The sequence below is a fragment of the Nannospalax galili genome, unplaced genomic scaffold (genome assembly GCF_000622305.1).
Source record: "Nannospalax galili isolate Female #2095 unplaced genomic scaffold, S.galili_v1.0 scaffold1639, whole genome shotgun sequence".
In the NCBI taxonomy this organism is placed as follows: Eukaryota; Metazoa; Chordata; class Mammalia; order Rodentia; family Spalacidae; genus Nannospalax; species Nannospalax galili.
The window spans coordinates 84,820-104,262 of NW_008343206.1; the positions used below are offsets into that span (position 1 = coordinate 84,820).

At 55.5% G+C, this 19,443-nt stretch overlaps 1 protein-coding gene across 3 annotated transcripts in view; it reads left to right on the plus strand.

Moving 5' to 3' along the window:
• Positions 1-4,172: 4,172 nt before the first annotated feature.
• Positions 4,173-19,443, plus strand: part of Osbpl5 (oxysterol binding protein like 5) — a 70,239-nt gene continuing 54,968 nt past the window's right edge. For 2 of the 3 annotated variants that reach the window (XM_029566496.1, XM_029566498.1), the window contains exon 1: positions 4,173-4,306. The gene's annotated coding sequence lies outside the window, so the exon portion shown is untranslated. Of the gene's footprint in view, positions 4,325-19,443 lie in introns of all 3 variants that reach the window. The other variant, XM_029566497.1, reaches the window with a different exon arrangement.

Below are 19,443 nucleotides of genomic sequence, written 5' to 3' on the forward strand. Positions count from 1 at the left end.
TCCTCCCCCCATCCTCCTCCCCCCTCCGCCTCCTCCTTCCCCTCCTCTCCCTCTTCCTCCCCCTCCTCCTTCCCAGTCAGTCTGCTTTTCTTTCTTTCCTCTGCTTTCCCTCACTGGACATGGTCCTCTACAAGAGCAGCAAGCACTCTTAACAACTGAGCCCCTGGATGCTGAATTCTGTTGAACCCGCACTCTGTGTCTCTGGTTCTCACCCTTCAGGATGCTGTGATGGTTCAGGACAGAAGGTTGGAGCCTTGCTGTGTGGGAAATTCCATGTGTGGGGGTATTTACACATTGTTAGATTTGGTCTGTGTGTTTGGATTTATCCTCCTACTATTTTAAAGACAGGGTCTCCCTACTTAGCCCAGGCTGGCCTTGCTCCTGTCCCCAGCTCTGTAGTACAGGATTGCAGGTGTGCAGCACCAGGCCTCGCTCTCGCTGGATTTGATTTGAAAATAGTGCATCAACTTTTTGCACGTCGTGATGTATAGTGGTCTGTAGCTCTCCATCACTCTCAAAGCATCTGCTGTGGATCTGGTTCTGTGGAGAGAACCCGTGTGAGGAGGAAGCAGGCTCTGACCTTGAGGAGCTTCTGGTTGGCCGGCAAGGTCTCAGACAGTTTGCACCCAAATCACAGAAGACAAATGTGAGAATCCAGCCGGTGCTGTGGCTCCGACCATGCCCACCTACTGCCAGCCCCTACCCAGAGCCTGTCTGTGACTCTCCTGTCCCCTAACAGACTCCCCAGGTGCCCAGATTCCAGAACAGTGGCAGGCTTAAGTACCAAGGAACTTTCCAGGCCTCAGGTGGCCAGACTCCAGGACCACAGAGGGTAACACATCCTCCATCCATATAATGGGTACACTCAACTACACTCCTCCTTTCTCCCACATCCCCCCACATTCCTTCCTGGCCACTTAAGGCCCCCTCCAGAGTCAGCCTGACTCCATACAGACTCCCCTTCCTCTGAAACATATAAGGTCCTCCCAACTCTGCCTCATGGGTCTGAACTCTCCTCAGGGGCCCTGTGGTGCTGCTGTCTGTCTGTCTGTCCATGGCGTTAGTAATCTTCCAATCTTTTACCCAAAAGGACATCTGCCTCAGTGTCCCCTTTGAACCCCCAAGCCTGAGACCTTTCAATAGGTACTTTAAAAACACATTTCCCTCTGTTTTAGTCTCCCCATGGAGACTAAAATTCACTTGAAATCTGGATTGTGCATTATCAGGAAAGGACAATGGGGAAACTGAGGCACCAACAGATCAAAACCATCTGGCTGGAGTAGAGCCATCTGGAGCCTGGACTCTGTTCCAGACCTACTGCCTTCCCCGGAACATCCTGCCCCACCTTCAAGGTCACAGGCTTGGGTGCATATCAGCCTCGGCTCCCTTTGTTTATAAAGATACATTTCATGTTTAGTTATGTGTGTGTCTATGTGTATAGATGTGCATGTGAGTGCAGTTGCCTGCAGAGGCCAGAAGAGGGCACTGGATCCTTGGAGCTGGAGTTAGAGGAAGTTGTGAGCCACCTGTCCTGGGTGCTGGGAACTGAACTCAGGTCCTCTGCAAGAGCAGTCAGCACTCTTAACCACTGAGCCATTTTTCCAACCTAACCTTGGTTATTTCAAAATACACATGAATATATCTCTTCTCCTGATGAACTGCCCTTAAACTAGCCTGGATAGGACTTCATCTTTTCATGGGACTCTCCATCACCATTTGAATCTAGCCTCACAAATGCCACCTAGAATGTGGCCTCACGCCTGAGGTCGGCTATTTCCTCGCTTGAGCTACATGAGGCCCACCTGCCACACACCCTCGCTCCAGCAGCTGGAAGCTGCTTGTTATCACTACTTGCAGGTGATGAAACGGAGGCACCAAGAGTTGTACAAACTTGCCCAGGGCCTTCCTGGGCATTGAAGTTCACCATTGCCCCCCACCAACTGGCCCCTGGCCCACCACATGTACCCTGTCCATCTGACAGGTAAGGAAAACAAAGTCCAAGGAACAAGTTAAACTGAAGGTGGCTCAGTTGGTAGAGAGCTTGCCTGGCATGCAGGAGGCCCTGGATTCCATCCCAGCACCACATGAAACAGATGTGATGATATATACCTGAAATCCCAGCGCCTGAGAGGTGGAGGCCGGAGGATCAGAATTTCAGGGTCACCCTCGGCTACATAGTGAGTTTGAGGCCAGCCTGTGCTACATGAGACCCTGTCTAAAACAAAGACCTAGAAAGAACAAGATGCTGCCCAGTGACAAAATCATGCTCAGGTAACAGCAAGATCCGGATGCACCTCCTGTCATGTCCCTGCCTCTGCCAACCAGGCCAAAAGGAGGATGCTCCAGCTCTGCACCTCACAGACACCTGACAGGCAGGGGGCTCCTCCTCAGTTCTCAGGAGGCCATCTGGTGCCAGGTGAATGTCATTCAGACCCCATTCCCCCAGCCCACCCTGCCGTCATGTGCATCCCTCCCCATCTCTCCAGGTGCCCCCCCCCGCCCTCAGCTGTGTCTTTTCTTGGTATCTGGCCCCTATAACTCCATTCAAGTGAAGGCAACTTTTCTGAGACCTCACCCCAGGGGACAGGGGCTTGTTTTCTTCCTCAGTTCCCCCGAGGATGGGCCCTGGTAACTGTTGATTCACCAGGCTCTGGCAGTCACACCCAGCTCTGTGTTTGAGCTTGGAGCAGACCCAGCAGACAGACTGGTCTCCATCCGTGTAGCTGTCCACATTACCTGCTAGAAGACCAGAGCCGACCCTCAGAACCCAAGGAGCAGGTCACACCATGGCCCTGAGCATACTGTCTGAGCAGTTCTGCATCCCAAGGCCTCGCCAGGTGACGGGTTGGGCAGGGCTGGTCCTGGGGGGAACCAAGAACAAGACCAGGCAGACCACCTGGCGTGCTCTAGTGCGGTCCCTTTGACCAGCCCAAGAGATTGGTGCTTGTCCCCTGGGTGGAGTCCCAACCCCTGGTCCAGCAGGGTAGACAGGATGGCTGAGGCTAGATGGGGAAGGGTCCACAGGGCCTGGAAGTCAAATATCTCAGGCTTGAACTCCACAACCCTGCCCAGTGGCCTTTAGCATCCACGGCTGCCAGGCTGGGGACACACCTGAATGCCAGTGCAGACCCTCAGGTTGGGCAGAGCTGGACATGCACCTGTTGACAGAGGCACCCAACAACAGTGTGGGTAGCAGGTGGGGCTCTGCCCACACTGCAACAGAGGAAGGGTCAATTGGGAAAAGCCTCTCTGCCGCCAGTGTTCTGCCTGATGTCTCCCATCCAGGGGTCCATAGGGGGAGGCCCAGCTCCCTGCTTGGCCCTTGGGGACAGAAACTACAGGAAGGACCTTCAGCCCTTCAGGCTGCCGGCTGCTGCTGCCGATACCGGGGGTCAGCGGGGAACTCACCACCTCGGCTTCTATCTGGGGTTGTTTAGAATTAGAACAGTGTCTTTTAGGGAGCTGGAGAGAGGGCTCAGTGGTTAAGAGCACTGGCTGCTCGTGCAGAGGACCCAGGTTCGAATCCCAGTACCCACATGGCAGCTAACCACCATCTATAACCCCAGTTCCAGGGGATCCAGGACCCTCTTCTGACCTCCGAGAGCATTGCATGACAAGGGTGCACTTAGACACGCGCGGGCAATACACTCATATACATAAAATAAAAAATAAATAAAAATTTAAAAAGTAAAGTGTATTGGGAACACAAGGGGAGAGGCGGATCTTAGCCAAAGCATCCTCAGGACAGTACAGCGGGCATCGTGGGCCGTGACGGAGGGGTCCTTTTGAAAGCCTGTGTGTAGGGCAAGACCAGTGGGTTTGGATTTTGGGAGTCTCCCAGCGACTGCGATAGGGAAATGGTGCTGTGTCTTGGGCTGAGGAAAGGGGGGGGGTCATTGCACCCAGGTGCATCTATGGAAAAGCACTTCCACACCCCTAAATAGAAGAGCCCCCCAAACTACCCCTACCATCTTCTGGCTACTTGGAGGCGGGGTGCAGTGTCCCCACCCTTGGCCACAGGTGCGTGTGAGCCCCAGAGCTCACAGGGGAGGAGGCGCAGGCTCCTGGCAGCGACTGGGGCCCCCAGCACCCTCTCCAGACTAGCCGATCCACCCATCCGCCGGGGTTTTGCGTCTGCCGCGCCCTCCTCCCTCCGCCTCCACCCTCCGCGCTCCCTCGCTCCGCCTAGCGCGCTTGGATCAGCCCTCTGGTATTTCCTGCTGCCCCGGCCACCGCCGGCTGAGCCCCCTCGGCCGGGCCCAGTGGAGCCCGGCCCGGCTCGGAGCACCGACCCGAGCGCGGCACGGTAGGGGCCCTGCAGCCGGGTACGCGGCGGGACCGGGAGGGAACGCAGGGCGGGGCAAGGCCAAGGAGGGCACTCGGAGCAGGCCTGGGAGGCTGCAGGGCCGTGGAGCTATCGAGGGGCTGGGCAGGTCTGGGGACCCCCGGGGTGCTGCCCCATAGACCCCTGCAGCAGCCAGAGCGGGGAACCGCGCCCCTCCGCGGCTGGAGAACCGGGGGTGCCTGGGGACGTCTGGGTGGCGGGTGGGGCCCGCGTGTGGGTGCGGCATGCCCTGCCCGGTTTCCCTCATGGTGAGGCTTAAAGGAGCCAGGACCTGGCTGGCCTGGCTGCCTCGAGTGGAAGGGTCTGTTACCTCAGGCCAGCCAAAGCTGGGAAGGAGGTGTCCAAGAGGGGTTGGGCGCATCAGGATTCTGGGTCCCAGATTCCCTGGCTTGACTCCCAGGGTGCTCCGCCTGGGTCCACAGAGCAGGGTCTCTGGTGCTCTGGGCTGCTAACCCACCTTGCCCTTAGGCTCTGCCCACCCATGGTCCTCGATTGGACCCCTAAAGAGAGGGAGGGAGCATCAGGCAGTGTGTTGGGGAGTTGAGTCTGCAAGAGGGTCTTGTGCCTTTTGAGGACTTTGGCACTGCAATCAGGTAGGACCTGCCAGGGGAGGGAGGCCACAACCTCTCCCAGCCACAGGTCCAGCCTGGCATCCCACATGCCTCCCAGTCCACACAGCTGGCTTTTTGGATCCAGGTCCTTGGAGTCAGGGCGGTAAGTGGTTGGCTCCTAGGATGTGGATATACCCCCCTCTCCCAGGGTCAAGGTGGGGCTCTTGAGGCCCCTTCACCCAGCTTGGGCCACACTGGGCCTGGTCTTACTGGAACTACTGGTTGACTTTCTGTTCTTTTGCCATTGGGGGGGAGGTCTCAACCCAAGACTTAGCACCCACTTGTCACCCAAGAATTCTTATGTGTTCCTGCCTTTGGGCCCAGCCCCTGCAAAGTACCTGTTGTGAGTCAGAGGGGCAGGGTGGTGGGCACCAGGGCCTGGAGAAGTGGGCATGGCCTTTGAGATGGACATGTTTGTCTGCTCCAAGTGGGTCTAGACCCCCACTCACCAAGCAGAAGCCCTGCTCCCCTAGAATAGCAACCAAGTCCTGAGTACCTTTTGCTCCCACCACTCCCTGCCAGGAGGGAGGACCTGCTGAGCTGTGCAGACTTACAAAGGAGCCCAGAAGGCTTCGCAGGTAGCGGACAAGTCAGGGTGACCCTGGGGACCAGGTGGTGACATCTGGCTGTCCAGGCCCCTGACTGCAGATCCATTGTCTGCCTGCTCACGTGTGGAGCAGTGTAGTGAGGCCTTTGATCACCAGGCCCTCGTCCGGAGGAGGCAAGAACATGCATCTGTCTGATTGGCTTTGCCAGGCTGTGCTTAGAGAGGGTGACGAAGTGGCCAAGCCGGGTGAGGATCCTCCCCGAAATGCTGTGCCTCATCTGAGAGACTGTTGTGCCTAGGTCCAACCCTAGCAACATACCTAAACGTTGAGGAGGATCTTCTTCCCAGCCTGGGGGATCTGATGGGCCCAGGTGGGACCAGGAGTGGACTGAGTCCTTCAGAGCCTGGCTCTGGGCTCTCTGCAACCCTCCTGCTGAGGCATCGCCTCCCCCCACCCCACTTGTATCCACCACGCTGAGGATATCCAGGGTCAGCCTCTCCTTCCCTGACGCGCTCTGAGCCGCAGTGGAGATTTGACATGCCTGGGGGTGGGGTGGGGGAGGGCAGAAGCATCATGTGATATGCCAGTGGTGCAGTGTTGTGTCTGGCAGCCGTGTTGAGGGACTTGAGCCATCTGTGCGTTCTGTGGTTCTGCCCCATGCAAGTCTACACAGGCCACTCCTGACATACAGGTGCTGCTCTTGCTCAGGGTGGTGGAGGTGAGGCTTCGTTACCATCTTTTGTTCAAGGACAGGTGGGTCTGAGCATGGGGTTGCTGATGAGAAGCGTAGTCATCCCAGTGAGGCCTGAGAGCTTGAGCTCTGACTCAAGTCAGCCGGACAGAGGACCTTGTTAAAGGGGGCTGTCAGTGCAGGTCCCTCCTCGGTGTCTGGGGCTCAGGTGCTGGATGCACTGCAGGTTGTTTGTAGGGTTAGCCTTGGTAAGCGCCTTCTGTGTTGGATATGGCTGGCAGGACCAGGCAGCTGGTTGTCCAACAGGCCTTTGAGGGGTGTGCTCATGCTCTGGGATGTCCTGTCACTGTTGAGGAGTGCTGGGAGGGATGCTGTTTGCCAACAATCGGCTGTGTGACATATTGAGCTTGTAGCTGAAGGATAAAACACTCAGCCATGGACCTGCTGGTGAAGTCCTGGGCTGCCAGGGTCCCTGAGGTTTACAGGTGGCCCTGGAACACAGCGGGGTGACTGTTAACCACACTGCCCACTCATTTGGGGAGATGCATGCACGGGGGTGTGTGTCAAGGTCGGAGCCTTTGGACTTGGGGTAGCATTATTTGCATTGCAGCTCTGAGCCAGGACTCCAGAGCATGCACACATGGGTACCAGGGTTTGGGCTAGGATTGGGGGATGAGTCAAAGCTTCGGTTCTAGCTTGGAGTTTCCTTGTCCTTGGAGCTAGCTGGGGATCCACTGTCCAAGAGCAGAGACGTTGGAAGACTTGTGAGGAGGCTGGAACTGCTTTGGGGATCCCAGAGAGAAGATGGGGTGGAGGGCTTGAAGACCGTTGAGAAAGGCCTTGGAGCCGCCCAGTCAGACCCCTAGGGTGGCCCTGGCCAGCACAGCCTTACTAAGGTCACCATGGTCTTTGAGACTTATGAGAACGTCTACTGTTGAAGACATGAGCCCATCTGACCAGCGTAGAAAGACCTAGACTACACAGGGTCCTTTACTCAAGGCTCAGAGCCACCTAGGCCAGAGGCTCAAGCTTTGCCAAGCTTTCCTGACCTACCACCTACCCGACTCCTGCCTGGGGCACCACTGTTCACCAGCTCACAGGCCCGTCACCAATCCTCCAGCCACCAGGCTGTGTGGCCTTTATAAACCTGGGCTTAGTGATAGAACACTTACCTAGCATGCGTGAGGCCCTAGGTTTCAGTTCCCAGCACCGCTAAGGTGTATGTGTGTGTATATCTGTGTGATAGCATGTAAATTACCCTTCAGAGCCCTTCTTAGTTCACTGTGGGCCTCAGGATAAGTCCGTGGCTAACAATGGACCTACCACCCCCACCCTCCCCACCCCTGAGCTACCCTCTGCTCTCATCACCCTCACAGGGATTCAGCCCAACCCGGTTTTCTTACCCCAGGGCCTTTGCACTTGCTGTACTCTACTGTCACCCCTCCCCCAGATCTGAATGTACAAGGCTCCATCCGATCCAGGTTCCAAGGAGGAAATTCAGTATCTTCAGGTCCGATTTCTTAGCAACATGTATCTGTCTCTGACATCTTGTTATTTATTTAATTGGATGTCTAAATATGGAGAGAGCAGTTGGCCCCTACCAGCCCTGATTGGGGGGGTGGTGCTGTCATGTGCAGACATTCTCTGAGGTGTGAATGGAAGCTCCAGGCTCTGTTCCCAGGGCCTAGCACACAGTAGGTGCGCTGGTAAGGTGCTGAAAGGGGAACCTGGGAAGTGGGTGGTCTGAGGCCAGCTGCCTGTCTTGCCTCTCACCCCCAGCTCACCAGCTCCAGCACTGGGAGGAAAACTGCCACCCAATGGTCTGTGACCTCCTCCCGGCCTCCCCCAGCTCTGACTCAGGAACAGCGTCTGCAGACAGGCCTTAGAGAAGCTCCTGAGCTATGTAGTGTTTGCAGGTGGCTGTTGCCTCCGCCCCAAAGCCAGACCAAAGGAGGGAATTAGCTCATCAGATTCGTAACTTGAGTAGAGACATGGGGTGCCCCGACCGCAGACTGCTGGCTGGGTGTGGAGTCGCCTTCTCTGGGTCCAGGCCAAGGAAGTTTGGAGGCCTGAATTGGCCATACTTCCTGTGAGGTCACAGACAGTATCATTGCGTCCAGGGACAGATGGCCACCCAGGGCCTCCACACAGGGAGAAGCCAGCCTCTAGAACCCGGTAGGGATGGTACAGATGGTATTAGGTGGCCTATGCCTTTATCCCTTTCACCCGGGGACAGGTCCCCCCACTCAGTCTGGGGGAGTATATGGCATGAATTGATATGCCCACCTATTAGAGCGAATGCTGGGGGTGTGTGTCTGGGGAGGTCTGCTGCAGGACCGGGGCAATGTGGTCCTGAGGAAGCAGCCCACCTGCAGTCCCCTGCAATGGAAACACTCTTGATTATTGGGGGGGTGTGAATTGGGAGGCCCAATTATTGGGGTGTATTCAGCAGATTCCATTAAAAGGCTGAGTATCTTTGAGACCTACCCACTGCCCCAAGGCCCTTGGAGGAGTATTTCTAAGCACACGTGTTAGGTGACTATGAGCAGGAAACCCCTGGGCTTGATGCATACTTACTGGGGTGAGGGCCGCATGGAGAGTTTGAGTCCCTGAGGAGGGCAGGCCTGGGAAGCAGTCTGCTGCTGATAGACTGTAGGCTGCAGGTGGCTCCTGTCAGCCCCCTACCTTCTACCTTCCTCTTGTGGGCAGAGGGGAAACCAGGCGCCTCCTAGGTCCCATGCGCTGGTCACTAGCCTATAACCAGGAGTCCAGAGGTAGGGGAGCCAGGGGCTGACCACTGAGCACAGAGCAGAGGGTAGGAAGGCATGAGTCGTGGTTTTATAGAACAAACTTTATGCTTAGCTGTGCCAGGCAGTCACCCTACTCCAGCGGGATCCAAGCCTGTGGGGCAGGGACCAGAGTTAGGCCTGTGTTCCTTGCCCTAGAAGGGAGCCTCACATCCCTGGTGGCTGAGTAAGGGGGTGAGGGGCTACTCCGTTCTGGGCTGCCCTTGATCCCTCCAGCCAGTCACAATCTCTAGTGCCAGAGCCCCTGGCTCCCCAGTGCCCTGGTACAGATCCTGGGCTGTGGGATTCATGGGGCAGACCAGGGGCCTGGGTGGGATGAATAGATCTGAAGACCTGGCCGTGGGAACCACCCAAGAGTACTGCACCCCAGAAGTTCTGCCAGTGGTGTTCGGTTGTTTCCAGCTGCCTTTCCCTTTGTGTGGACGGTACCCAGCTCCCAGCAAGCTCACAAGAGGTCCCCAACATTGGGTAGCCTCATCTGTTATGTGATGACTAGCATCTATGACCCCTAGGACTCAGTCAAAGATGTCCTCTCCAGCCATCGCCTCCCTAGGCCACTCCTACCTGAAGTCACCATGGGCCCCCTGAGGGCACAACCCCAGGTAGACCCAACTTCTATTCCCTTCCCTCCTCTTTGCAGCCCCTCCTGTACTTATGACCTTGGCCTTGGTCCCCAGCTGTCCTAGGCTGTCTCCGTGGGTGGATGCTCAGTCTGAAAAGGCAGTAATTCTGCAGGAGGTGCTTACTTTGGGCCTGGGTTTCTGGAATAGACTGTCATCACCAGGAGGGTTGGGACCCTAGCACAGTGTCACACATGGAGCAGGTCCATTTAGACTCCCTGACCCGGGAGAACTGGGGTGCCTCTATCTCTGGCTCCTACCTCCCTACCAAGCAGACCTTGCTGAAGAACCAGACTTCATTAGCTCAGGCCTGGGTGCCAGAGCTAGCATTCAGTCTCCAAGCTGACAGAGCGGTAACAGTCTCTGGGCCCTGCTGGCCTCTAGAGCATGCACTGCCTCCTGGGGAGAAATGGCCCTGCGAAGAGCCCAGCAGTGCTCCATCCTCAGGTTCCACCCTCCTGCTCCAGAGCGCCACATACTTAATCCTAAATGCCTTTCTCCAACCCTTCCCAGGCTGCCCGGGCAAACACAGGCAGCTGCCAAAGGTGGTCAGCCCAGCATTCGGTGTCTGTCCCAGTTCCCATTCGAGACCAGAGGAAATGGAACCCCAGAAATGCAATGCTGCCCCTCATGGGCCTCAGGTCCTCCATCATCAAGGCTCTCTCTCACAATACTGACCCCCCGCCCCCGACAACCGGCAGATCTGGGAGTGTCCTACAAGTTGCATGACGGCCAAGGCAGGTGCTTAGAGGGCAACTGGGGCCTCCATAGCCCTGAAGCAGAGGTTTCTCCACAGGGCCCCAACCCTGTTCCTTGAGCCAATTTCTGTCTTGAAGATTCCCCTAAGTTTTAGGCAAAAAAGTTTCTGCTGATTTTAAAGAGTTTGAAAGCTGTTTGCTGCTCCTTGTGTCACACCCACACAGAAAAGTGGAGCTGCATCTTCAGTGCCGTCTGCACCCGTGGCCTTGTGTGGCTTTCCTGGGGCTGATGCACCTGCTTCTGGAGGCAAAGCCGGCTTTCTCCATGGCTCCTCAGGGGCTCCTGCAGTTCTTGGAGCAGGACAGAGAAGAAACCACAAGGGCAGATGTGGAAAGCAGGTTCCACCATGAGCAGCCAGCCTTGGCCTGCTTCCCTGTGGTGTCCTCTGACCTCTGTGGGCAGAGAGAGGGACAGAGCAGCCAGATTTGAAGGGAGCCCTCACCCGCTGCCACGTTCCACTTTGGACCCGGCGCCTGCCGGAGCGCGTGGGTCCCAGCCGCTCCGAGGCCTAGATTCTGCCTCTGAATAGCAACGGAATGGCAGGCAGGTCCCCAAAGGGCAGGCGAGGCTGCTGTGAGGGGGAGGAGGGTACTCGGCTACACAGACAGGGAGCTTGAGGGTGCGAAGAGGCCTTACCGTGACCTAGAAATGTGAGAATCCAGCCCCTGTGCTGAAATCTGAGGGTGAGGCTGGTTAGGGCAGGGCTTGGCTGCTGGTCGGGTCCACGTGGCCACCGTGGGTTTTCCCTTTTTGGCCAGGCAGGTGAACTGTTGTAGAGGCTTGGTGGGGGGTGGGAAGGGACAGAAGACGCCCCTTTTGATGACTGACACCCGAGGGCGGTGTTGGTGTGCACAGCTCGGGTGGGCTGCCTAGGAGTCAGTGGCAGGCCTGGAGAGATGTCTTGGATGTTGAGAGTGCTTACTGCTCTTGTGGAGGTCCGGGGTTCAGTTCCCAGCTCTCACATGGCAGCTCACAATGACCTGTAACTACAGTTTCAGGGGATCCAACACTCTCTAGCCTCTGCAGGCACCTGCATATGTGTAGTACATGTCAACTCATTCAGACACACACACACATGCACACACACACACACACACACAATAAAAGTAAATAAATCTTTGAGGGAGGAAGAGAGGGGAGGGAGCCTGGCAACTGATCCAGACACCCTGGATTCAGGCTAGCGGGACTCCATCCTCACTGTCCCTTCCTGCCTGTAGTGCGGCTGGTTCTCTCCCTGGTGGCACCCTACGTGACCTGGGCCCAGCTTCCCAGAACTTGTGTAGCCTGGGCGACTTTCTCTTTTGTTTCATCTGGAAGGTAGAGGGGTTAGTCATGGTCCCCGGTGGCTCACCTAAAATGAGCATAGGCCTTGCTCTGGGGACCTGCCTAGACCATGGTACCAGCCCAGCTGGGCCTCTCATCACCTGCATCTCTATGCGCTCACAGATGCCCTTTCCTGGCCGGAAAGCCTATCCCTGCCTCCATCTGAGACACTGACCAAGTGGTCCCCAGCAGGACCTCATGGATGCTGTCATATGATTAGAATGTGGGGCCAACAAACCTCATGGGAACTCCCACCCTGAGTGGCCCTGATGTTCCAGGCCGTAGTGTCCACATCTGTGAAATTGTCTCCTCGGGGTGCTCAGAGGACTTAGCAGGAGAATGAGCCAGGTCTACTGTGAGCACAGAAACCAGCCAAGCCCCACCTAGCCAGGCCTCAGTTCTGGATAGATAAGACTGGGGCTCCCAGAATGAGGAAAACCATTTCCTCTCACTAATGAAAACATCGATTAATTAAATACTGTGAAAGCTTTAAACACAAAACCCACCAAAATAATAGATGTGATCCCAGCCTTGCGAGTCGAAACAGACCAGCTTTAACAAGGCACGACGTTTGTTTATATTTGCTTCAGGTTGGTTGTGAGAGCACAGAGCTGAGGTACCAGGAGAGGAAGGCAGGCTCCTATCCAGTCCCTCAAGCACAGCATCTCACTCCCCTGGGGGCCCTGCCTGGGTGCTTTACTGTAGGACAGTGGATTTTCACAAACGCAGTTCTCTGGCTTGAGTTATAGATGTCCCTTTTACATCCTGTTGTTTGTTTGTTTGCTTGTTTGGGTTTGGGGGGACAGTCTCACTCTGTAGCCCAGGCTGGTCTGGAACTCACAGCAATCCTCCTGCCTCTGGAGTGCTAGGCTTGCGGGTCTGTCCATGTCATCTTCTGTTTACACCTCAGACCCACAGAAAACTTGCAGAAAGCGGTACACAGCCGTGCGACTGACCTCTGCTCTGCGCATGTCTTTTCCTGGCTCGTGTCCATCCTCCCTGGCTGAGTGCCACGGCCAGCTCTCCTTGGGTGTGTCTGTGGGCTGGAGGGGAGGGGTACTCAGGGTAATCAGTGGCCCATTAGGGTGGTGCTACATCCCACCTGGGGTGTGATCCTGACTCTCCTGGTCTTGGGGCCTCACTGCACATCTGTCCATCCTCTGTCCAGGAAGATCCCAAGTCCTCTTATCCCTTTAGAGAAAGGACTCTAGAGGGAAGCCCGCCCAGGCTTGCAGGATGAAGAGCTGTTCACACAGATGCTTGGCAGATTCCCTTCACCACCCCCCCCCCCCCCAGCAGATTCCCTTCCCCCCCCCCCCCCCCGCTACTACTTCTAAGTAACTAATACATTTTGTTAATAAAATACCAAGCCACTGGCCCAACCCTCCCCAAGGCTGAGAGTCCAGGAGGGGTGGAGTCTGGCTGATGGGTGCAGGGTCTGCATGGCCTCAGTCACAGTACAGACCCACTGCTGCCACAAGCCTGCGGTCCCCAATTGCCGTGTGTGTGTGTGTGTGTGTGTGTGTGTGTGTGTGTGTGTGTGTGTGCCTGCAACATAATCAGAGCCTTTTGTACCCACAAATGCGTGACAGCGTTCTCAGCACACCCATGGATAACACGGGCAGAGGTGGAGGGAGGCATCAAGGGGTACTGGTGCTGGGGCCTCTGTTTTCCCAGCTCTGCTGAGAACTCCCAGGTCAGCAAAAGGGACAATCTGGAGGCTCCTCCCAGGCAGCCATAGGGGATGGCTGCCTGCCCATCCCTGGTGGCCTGGCCACATGGGTCACTTGGAAATTTTCCCGACTTGTTCCTGTATCACCCAGCAGCCTGAGTGTCGTCAGTATAAATGGAAGTTTAATGAATGACCACACACAAATAACCATCTCCGCTTTGTCCGTTATTTTTAACTTGCTTCTGTTTATTTGAAAACTTTGCCTGTAAGAGGAACATGCTGTGTGTCTCCAACAGGCACCAATGGTAGCCATGCATCATCCCCAGGGTCCTGCCTTGTGAGAGTGCTCGTGTCTGTCACCAACCGTGATGGCTCAGGCTCTTCCTGGAAGAGGAATAGGCCACAGTCCAGGGAGCTTCTTCAGGGCACTGAGTTTTTGTTGTTTGTTTTCTTGCTTTTTCCTAGCTCACACTGCTAACCCTACTGAAATCTAAGCTTTGAGTTCTGAGCTTTAAGTTCTGTATTCTGTGGACGTTGACGTAAAGGCACCACATGATGAATTCCTTGTAAACCATAAGGTTCACATGAGGAATTACCTTCTTCTTGTGATGGGAGTTATTACAGCAGTTACTTTTGATATGACTCACATTTTATAGGCCCTTTTTAATATAGGATCTCATGTAGCCCAAGCTAGCCTCAAACTCACTATGTAGCTGTGGATGACGTTGAACTTCTGATCCTCCAGACTTTATTTCCTAAATGTTGGGATTACAAGTGTAAACCACCCTACTTGGTTTATGAAGTGTTGGGGATCAAGCCCAGGGCTTCATGCACACCAGCACAAGTGCTTTGCTGAGAGCTGCATCCCCAGCCCTATAGGCCTTTCTGTTTTGAATTTACTTTCGTTTGTGTGTGTGTGTGTGTGTGTGTGGTTATCTGTATGTGCACCATGTGGGTGCATTGCCCATGGAGGCCAGAAGAGGGTGTCAGATACCCTGGAACTGGAGTTATAGGCAGTTGTGAGCTGGTAAGGGAACCTGGGTCCTCTGCAAGAGCAGTGTGTGCTCTTAACTGCTGAGCCAACTCCCCAGCCCCACTGTAGGCTGGGACTGGCCTCCGCTCATCCTTAAACAACCGTCAGCACATGCCGTTGTTATTTATACTTTACAGATGGAGATACTAAGGCTCAGACAAGGGATGACCGCTCCAAGGTCACCGTCAATACAACAAGGCTGGGAATGGAACCAGCTCAGCATGGGTTCTCCCACACAGTGACACTTGAGCCATGACACTTGCTACCTAGAGTTGCCTCACTGGGCCGCCCTGACTGTCCCCTGCTAGGCGGCCCCAAACTCCTTCTTAAACTTTCTGAGAGGCTTTTCCTGCCTCACTGAGGCAGTGAGAGTTCAGAGCCCAGCGGTAGGGCTGGAGGGATGGGGCGGAGAGATTGAAAAGGTTGAGGTGTAGAGATGGGCTGGACTGGGGACCCTAAGGACCCTCCTGGGGAGAGGAAGTCATGGAGGAATATGGTGGAGCTCCCCAGCATGCAACTGGGTATTTGCCTGGGAAGGCCACAGGCTGTGACTGAGACCCACTCATGCATGGATGGCTCTGGGTGGCTTGATGGTTTGGGTCTCACTGTGTAGCACACACTGGCCTCAAACTCAGCACCTTCCTGCCGCTGCCTCCCAGGTAGCTGGGACTACAGGTGTGTAGCCCTACACCTGGCTAGCCTCTCTTGTGCCACATGAAGGGTGACTAAAATCACACCCAGGGGACACGAAGCCTGCCCATGCTGCAATCAGCGATGCTGTCTGACCACTTGTTTTTTTTCGTCAAGGGTTGTTTTTTTGAGACAGGGTCCCCCCATAGCCCCAGCTGACCTGGAACTCACTATGTAGACCAGGCTAGCCTTGATCTCACAGAGATCTGCCTGCCTCTGCCTCCTGAGTGCTGGGTTTAAAGGTGTGCGCCACCACGCCCAGCTAAAACAGTTTTGTTTAATTAATTTTTGTTTTACATGTATGGGTGTTTTTCTTGCATATATGTAAGTGTACCCGTGTGAACAGTGCCCACAGAGGCCAGAGGAGGGTGTCAGATCCCCTGGAACTGGAGCTGTGGATGGTTGTTAGCTGCCACGTGGGTGCTGAAAACTGAACTTTGGTCTTCTGCAAGAGCAGCCAGTGCTCTTAACTGCTGAGACACCTCTCCAGCCCCTGTGATTTTTTTTTTTTGAGATTTATTTTTATGTATATGTATACGTGTCTATCTGACACATAAGTGCAAGTACCCTCCATAAAAGGATGTCACATGCCCAGGATCTGGAGTTACAAGTGCTTGTGAGTCATCTAATGAGGATTCTGGGAATTGAACTTGGATTCTCTGCAACAGCAGTACATGGTTTCTTAACTGCTGAGCCATCTCTCCAGCCCCTGTAATTTTATTTTATTTTTTTTGACTCAGAGGTTCACTATGTTGCTCAGGCTGGCCCAACACACTAAGTAGCCTAGGCTCACCTCAAACTCTCAGCAGTCCTCCTGCCCCAGGTTCCTGAGTGCTGAGATTACAGGCACTCACTACCACACATGGTGTACCCTCCTGGACTTGGTTCATTCACTGTGGGCTTTTCCAAGGCCATGGTTTCTAACAGATAGAGGGAAGAACAGGGTCGGACGCATAAGAGTCAGATGCTTGTCCCTTGACGGCATCAAGAGGACAGGCTCGTACTTCCTGTGACTTGCTGGGTAAGGCCATCCCAGCTGCTGGTGTCATCAGGAAACACAGGTGACAGGGAGCAGAGCAGGGGCCTCATGGGCCAGTCACAGGGGCTCTGAGTGTGGGCCCCTCTCCAGGAGTGAGGGCCCAGGAGCTGACTAGACCAGAGGCCCTGCACACAGGGGCTGGAGAAGGTGAACTGCATCTCCACGGCCAGGAATCCGGCCTGCCCAGCGTGCTACATTACCTGGAGATCCACCCCCACCTCCCCTGGTTACACGCTGGTGTCTGTGGTGCCAACTACAGTTCTCTGAGGAACCTTTCTTCCCTTTTGGGTCACCCCAGGCCGGTGTGTTCAACAACGGATCTGGGAGGAGCAGGAGAACTGGATTAGTGCCAGGTGGGGAGTCAGGGCAGAGACCCACCTCCAGACTCTGGCTCTTTGTGGGAAGAGGACAGGGGCTGTTTGGGTGCCTCCCAGGTAGCACAGGGCGTACTGGGTTGAATGTGGCAGTTGGTCTGCTTGGACGGTGGTGGCTTTCCTAAGGCGTTCCTGATGCTGCTTGGACGGTGGTAGGCTTTCCTAAGGCATTCCTGAGCTGCTTGGACGGTGGTGGCTTTCCTAAGGCGGTCCTGATGCTGGAGATTGTAATGCTGCTGAGGGCTGAGGAAGAAGTGTCTAACTCCCATCAGCCAGGGCCCCCGTGCCTAGGTCCAGCCCGGCATGTCAGCATCCTGGACTGCCACCACAGAGGACCAGGCACTGGGCTCCAAGACAATAGGAATGCCTTCTTGTGTAGTCTCTCATCCGGAGTGGAGGGGCAGGCTGCCTCTGTGGACCCCTGGAGAGGGACTTTCTCCCAGCCCCTGTGTGCAGGGCCTCCTTAGCTTCCAGGAACAAGGGGTCACTGGCTTGTAGTCATATCTCTCCAGCCTCTGCCTGCATCTTCACATCTTTCTGTGCCTGTGTCCTTCTTCTGTCTCTGATAGGACCCCAGTCCTTCTATTGTGACCTCTCAGGGAGACTGGCTAAGAGCCAGCTCTTACCTGATGGAACTGGTGGCGAGAAGGGGTTGGCTCTGGGACCTAGGACAGCTGAAGTGAACCGTGCTCATGGCCCTGGGCTGAGGACTGGGACAGAGAAGGAGATGCCTAACTAGTTTACGAATGATATTAGTGAGGGCACAGAGGGGAGTGAGGAGACCTGGGCAGCTCAGCGTGGGAAGGAGCTGAGAACAACGGCCATGGGGAGATGTCCCCAGGAGGGAGGTGGCCTGAGCCATCTTGCACTCAGTCCTGCTGGGCACAGGCCCTGGGCCTCAGCATCCTATCCCATCCCACCCCTCCTGGCCTGTACCCCTGTGTGTTAAGTGGCCAGCCTGGCCATGTTGGATGTGCACTGGGGACCTGGGTCCCTGCTTCCCTCTCAAGAGCCTCCTGGGCCCCTCCTAGACTGTGGGGCTCTTAGCCTGATCCTCTGTCTCAGAGGACAGCCTGAGAGAGAGCAGCAGCCATTGCGTCAGTTGTGTTTACCTGGGAACCAAAAAATAGTCTTTAATACAGCTGTTGTCAAGGGCTGGCTGTGGTGGCGCATGCCTTTAGTCCCAGCACTTGGGAAGTAGGGGCAGGCAGGCGGGTCTCTGTGAGGTTGAGGCCAGCCTGGTTTACATAGTGGGTTCCAGGTCAGGTGGGGCTATGGGGAGACCCTGTCCCCCCAAAAAACAACAAAAAGCTCTAGTCCAAACAAGCAAAAAACAAACCACACTATCTGTTCCCTGTGGATCCAGGACTCCACTCTGAGAGACTGTTTACTGACTTTGTGGAGGGGGCTGCCTCCATTGCCCACAGAGCCCTTTGGCAGAAGTTCACCACCCTGAAACAGAAACTGATAGCTCAGGTGCTTGGGCACCCCTGACCTGCTACCTATACACATGCTTTTGCATGTGTCTGTGTGTCCATATGTGTGCAGTGGTCTGTGTGTCTGGAAAAGGGGCCATGAGTGGTCAGGAGGGAAGACGGATGGCAAGGGCCTTCTGCCAGCACCCAGAGCTCATCAGCAGTGACCACACCGAGCCCTTGGGCCCCCAGGTGCCTGGTACCACATGCGGCAGTGACCACCTGTTGATGGTCCCCAGGAGGCAGGTTGTTTTGCTGATCAAGAGGCAGATGAACCCAGTACGGGAAGCTATCTGTCTTGGGAAGGTTAGGAGGCTACCTGTCTGTCTTGGGGTGCACTGCATGTTGGGGTGGAGCCTCGTAGAGCTCTGGAGACCCTGAGGTCAGCCCTGGGCAGCCCACAGCTTTACCTCTTTGTGTTTATACAATGACAGCACCTGCTCCTCATGCCTGAGAACTAACAGAGGGTGCAGCCTCGGCCGGCTCTGCACCGTTGACGGAAGAGCCCAGTGCCGCTGACGTTATGTCCTGCAAGGCCCACGTTACCCTCCCAGGTCTGCTTGGGCTAGAGCCCTGCTGTGGCCCAAAAGGCCATGGCGACATCATGACAGGAAGTACGTAGAAGGGTGGGGCTTCGGACACGGCGGCCCCAGGACCGTGGCTCTGCTACATTAGAGCCTTAGGGTTACAGCAGGGCATGGTCCAGCCTGAGATGGGTACAGTGAGGCTGGCATGGTGGTGGATACAGAGAAAACTTGGAGCTGGACAGTGGGACCCCACGCTGTCTTCTCCTCCAACACCCCCAGGCCATGGCTCCTGTCCCCTCATAACCCTCATATCCTCAGTCCTTGCTGCTGGATGCTAGCTGACCTGAGGCATTTCCCAGGCTTAGCCCACAGCTGGTCTCCTTTCAGTCAGGCCCGGATCTGTGTCAAATACACTGTCCTGTGGTTTGGAGCCTAAGGGTGCAAATATGTGAAATGCCCTGTAGAAGGTTCCCCAGGCTCTGTGATGGAGGAAGGAAGGGCATGGCCTGGGATTGAGCTGAGGACCAGGAGGTAGGCAGGGTGGGGTGGAAGCTTTCTGAGAAGCCAGACCCCTGAGGAAGGCTGGAGGAAGACTGGGAAGGGGACAGGGGTCCCTGGGATCTGGAACTCAGAGGCTGTAGAGGAACTAGGGGGTAGTGTGCACATGGGGGCCTGTTCACCATGTAAGCTGAGGGACACAGGCCAAGTGGGGTTCATTATTACTATTATTATTATTACTATTATTATTTTATGTGTGTGAGTGTATTGCCTGCATGTATGTAAGTGCACCCATGTCATGCAATGCCCACAGAGGTCAGAAGAGGGGATCAGATCCCCTTGGTATGGACAGTTGCTAACTGCACTGTGGATGCTAACTGCAATGTGGGTGCTGGGAATTGAACCCAGGTCCTCTGCAAGAACAGCCAGTG